Here is a 4685-nt window from a genome sequence, read left to right as displayed (position 1 = left end):
ACAATTCCAAAGCTAGCAAGTAGTAGGAGATTCACCCAACAAAGGGGCTAATTACATGAAGCAGACGCAGTAATACCATAGTCTAATCGATAGCTAGCAGCAATAGGAGTGATCACCAATACACATATACATGAACTAATAACAAACTTGCACATGACCTGACAAACCAGAAAATACATTAACCGACAAAAAGAACACAATACACATGAACTGATAATCCCCACAGCTAATAGCAGAGCTTTGTTGCATCTAGGTTCACCCATTTACTGAAAGTAAAACTTCCCAGTTTCATTTAATTCGGGCTGGTGTTTAAATGTTCACCATTTTCGCCTACATTAGAATACTTAGAACACAACAATATTTTGCTAAATGTCCTGCAAATACAGAGTTACAGAAAAAAATTCTTGTCCAATGACAACGTAAGAGTCACGACCAGTAATCACAAACAATAGTAGCTCAACCGCCTGACATGTGTGTGCGGAAGGGGAGGAGATACTCTGATGCTAGATGTGTAGAGACAACAAGCTCACGCATAGAAGATGATGGACGACTCATGCAGGAGGCCTCGAACTGCTCGCCTGTTGCCACCGATGGCTATGGATCATGCGAAATCCCAAAATATCACATTTATTTTCACGAAACTAATCTCTTGAACTTGCTCCACGATAATCTTCAAACATCCTACAAGAACAGTCATTATTTTAAATTCCACATGAATACCTACAAGCAACTTTCACAAACATTTAAGGAACATTCTTTTAAAGAGGTATGCAAGAATAATAAGAACCAAAAATAGGGTGAAACTATGGTATCTACATTAAATATCATCTAGATTCTGGCATAAACCATTTTGCTAGATGGGGTGAGGCCGCTGGGCGGTGCGAGATGGAGGGAGGCCTGGACCGTAAATATATATTCAAGAAAAAACAACCACAAGCACATGGGATAGCTAGGCATATAAACATGCTTGAACAGGAAGAAATTACACATAATTTAGTTACATAAATGATAAGTGCTAATCTAGGCATATAATAACGAGAGCCTATACATGTTGTATCTACAAGAGCTTGTACATGATATAGCTGCAAGAGGAACTAACTAGAGCAACATTTTTCTCTTCTCACGATGATTTTTTTCTTTATATAGAAGGACTAGCAAGGGTCTCAGGAATCAACTACATTTTTCAATCAACTCGATATTCATTAGTACTAGTATAACTGGACAAGAAGCTCAGAATTTTAGGCGCGTACACACTGAACTTACAGAATTTATACTTTTAAACCTTTTTAGGTAATATATCTAGCCTTACAGGATTTTAAAACGTGAACTGACTATATTAAGGAATACAAGGGGAGCGGCAAAAGTCTCATCCGGTTCCAACAAATTTCTGTAGCATGACACGTGCTATACATGTTTAGGTAAACGGAGTTGCCAGCTTTCTCCTTTTAGGTACTACTAGCTCCCAACAAAATTCAGAAAAAGGAAGGCGAATAGGTCTAGCTAAACTATTATGAAGCTCACCTTCACATGTGAGAGAGGGATGGAGACGAATCAGTAGCAGTAGTGAAGATACTGATGCTCCTTCCTCATCCATACCCTGCTCCCGCTAATGCTGACCCTTCTCATGTAGTCACGTTGCTTGGCCTGTACGTCACGACAAGAGAGTGCCGACGGCGGGTGGCACCTTTTTGCCTGTACTTCATAGACCATGGTAGCCATCTTATGTACTCTATCTACTTCATAACCGATGACGAGTATCTGCTTTTTTCCCTGAACTTTTCTGAACTAACAGCACACAACACAACACTCTGTCAGTATATCCCTCTCTCCTTGTCTTAGGTCAGTTTGGAACATAGTTCCTGAACTTACTAATTAGTATAACATGTTCTGACACCGACGCACAATGTGTACGGAGTAGCTCTATTCTTTTTCGTGCAAATGTTTAAGAGGAAAATGAACCTTGCATTGTAGAAGAGAAGTCTATGGGCACGGGGCAACGATGGTGTCCGTTCCCCTCTAGCGCCGATATCCAGCAAGGAGCCTTGGTAGATGTTCAGAATCAGTTTCCCCCTTGTATGCACAAGTAACATAAGATGTTCAGAATTTGAAGTCAGAAGCTCAATAAATTTGAGCAGTGGAACCGGTAGGTTCAATCCCAAGAAAATGGATGAATTGTTCAAATAAGTATCATGATAAGATCTTGATGAGACAGTAGAGTTTATATTGCTTCATTATCTTAGGCCCCGTATGTTTCAGAGAAAACCTTATGACATGAAACAACATTATGCTTTCGCTTTTGTAGGAAAGTAAGACACTAATAAAACCGAGACAAGTTACAGCAAGATATTCTTCTTGCTATACATAACTAAACTGAAATAAGAATTTGAATTGAACCAAAAATAAGAAATTGCACTGAAGTAAATTAATAAACTGAACTGAGCACGTCACCGAAATATTAACTGACCAAAAATTAACCAAAACATATCTTCGTTGGATCTCTGCGTAGCAAGAGCCTTCGACGGGTGGCACGGGGATGTGGGGCGCAGACGGCAGTGACTGTGGGATCGACATTAGCAAAACAAGACACTAGTTTTTGGCACCGGTAATAATAACAACAAGTTCAAGATGACATGGGTTTGTGTACATATAATACTATGAATGAGTGAGACAAGAAAGAGGGCAGTAAAAGGATTTCGTATTTTTCTTGAACAGCAAAAATACCAAACAACAAAAATTGGTTGTCATAAGCATTTCAAAAAGTACCTAGACCATCAATTATTTTCATATAAGTAGCATGTAATCGAATGGAGCAATAGTAGGGCATGAGAAGAAAGAAGTAGCAGCAACACCTCAAGATCCTACCATTTTTTTGTACATGATGCATCTCCCCGGTCGTTCAGATACAGGAGATCATTGAGTTCACTTACTGGAGATCATTCAGTTCAATTTATGTACATGCTCGCACGCCGCATCAGCCACCAGGCATGCACCAGCACACACGCCACAACACACACACAAGTTCTAGTAGGCAGCATGGATTATTTTGTTGAATCCATTGAACTGAAGGGAGCTCCTTCGACATGTAAGATGAACGGAAAAAAGCAAACATAATTTTTCATGGTCGAAATGACCATAATCATGAAAAACGTGTAAAAATAACGACAAGTTCATGCACAGTAACATTAGAAGTACACAAAAGAAACCTAAATAGAAGTTTTGTACTTTGAAACACTTCATTTAGTTCCCAAATACTTCATTTGTTTCGAAATATGAACTTCTATATTTATTTTCTTAGAACTTATTATGTTTTCCCTACAAATTACATGGGTGAGAGCATGGTGCTCTAATTCAATTGCCTATATCTGAAACTCCACACGTGACCTGAACGTATGCATAATAGTATGAGTGCAGAATACTTGTAAGCATAAGAAAAAGACATAGAGTGCACATATAATTTTCAAGATTTCCTTGATGTTCTACACGTTAAAGTTGATGTAGTGAAAAGAATGCAAATTTTGAACTGAAAATCAAGTAAAAGCTGAACTCTTATAAAATTCAAGGTCAAAAGAACCTCCACATCCATCAAACTTCATATCCTTTAGTTCAACTTCTATAAAAATAGAACTTGTGGTACCCTCATAAATCAACAAGAAAACCTGCAGAAAAATGTATATGTTCTCATTGGCATATCAACAAGCACCTTCAGAGCATAGAGTGTCATATGCCCTTATCTACAAAGAAGGCATCCGTCCATGGCAGAGAATCATTGTTCAAAGAAAGATCAATGGCACAACACGCATACGTCCCTGATTCTTCTTAAATTTATCACCCTCTCATCTAGCTCAAGTTGTACTGCAACTCACTCGGATATTTGCTGTAGTAGTGGCCCGCGGCGGATGTCACAGTAGGACTGCAGAAGAACATCCAGGATCACGGAGATAATGTGGAGCGACGCTGGGCTGGGTGGCCGGGGTAGCGAGGCGCAGTAGGGATCTGGTTGCCGGGGCGGCAGCGCGATGAGGGGTCGGGTGGCCGGGGTGGCGGCGCGATGGGGGCCGTGTGGCAGCACTTCGGGTGACTGGGTGGCCGGGTCAGCGGCGCGGTGGGGGACCGTGTGGCCGGGTCGACGGCGCGGTGGGGGACCGGGTGCCCGGGTCGCCGGTGCGGTGGGGGAGGGAGGCGGCCTGCGCCGGGAAAGGAGGAGCGACGCGTAGTGGAGGGAGACTGCCGGCACCGAGGAAGGAGGAGGGGGCGGCGGGGAAGGAGGATGGCGGCGCGTGGTGCAGGGAGGCGGCCGGCGTCGGGGAAGGAGGAGGGCGGCGCACGGTAGAGAGAGGCCGCCAACGTGGGGGAAGGAAGCGGCGGCGGTGGCTTTTTCTCTTTTTCAACCACACCGTGGAATTGAAATTGTGTCACGCGTGTCTATATAGCGCCGGGGCGAACAGAATATTATTCCGTTACGGGTAACATAATAGCCCAGCCCTATATATATATAGAAAGGGTGGGTCTATTCTAACAACGCACTTAGGACCTTATTCTAAGGCTGGTCATAGTGGAGAGTAACTTAGACTAGTCTATGTTACTACCTTCATAGTGGGTAGTGTCATAGGTGTGGTAACATAGTTGCCTTCATTTATTACTTTGTAGACTCATTATGCATTGGAAACCGCTATATGATGGTAACA

At 42.3% G+C, this 4685-nt stretch overlaps 1 long non-coding RNA gene across 2 annotated transcripts; it reads right to left on the bottom strand.

Moving 5' to 3' along the window:
• Window positions 1-230: 230 nt before the first annotated feature.
• Window positions 231-4386, bottom strand: LOC123130562 (uncharacterized). Of its 2 annotated transcripts, XR_006463873.1 has the most exons (4): window positions 2465-4386; window positions 1960-2070; window positions 1522-1785; window positions 231-681 (listed from the first exon to the last, which is right to left on the bottom strand). It is a non-coding gene; the product is annotated as an uncharacterized lncRNA (long non-coding RNA). The 2 variants fall into 2 exon arrangements; XR_006463872.1 differs by having other exon boundaries at window positions 232-681; window positions 1960-4386.
• Between the last annotated feature and the right edge of the window lie 299 nt (window positions 4387-4685).

This window comes from Triticum aestivum, chromosome 6A (assembly GCF_018294505.1).
Source record: "Triticum aestivum cultivar Chinese Spring chromosome 6A, IWGSC CS RefSeq v2.1, whole genome shotgun sequence".
In the NCBI taxonomy this organism is placed as follows: domain Eukaryota; kingdom Viridiplantae; phylum Streptophyta; class Magnoliopsida; order Poales; family Poaceae; genus Triticum; species Triticum aestivum.
Note: the sequence above shows the minus strand (reverse complement) of the source record. Positions and strands in the feature narration are given on the sequence as shown.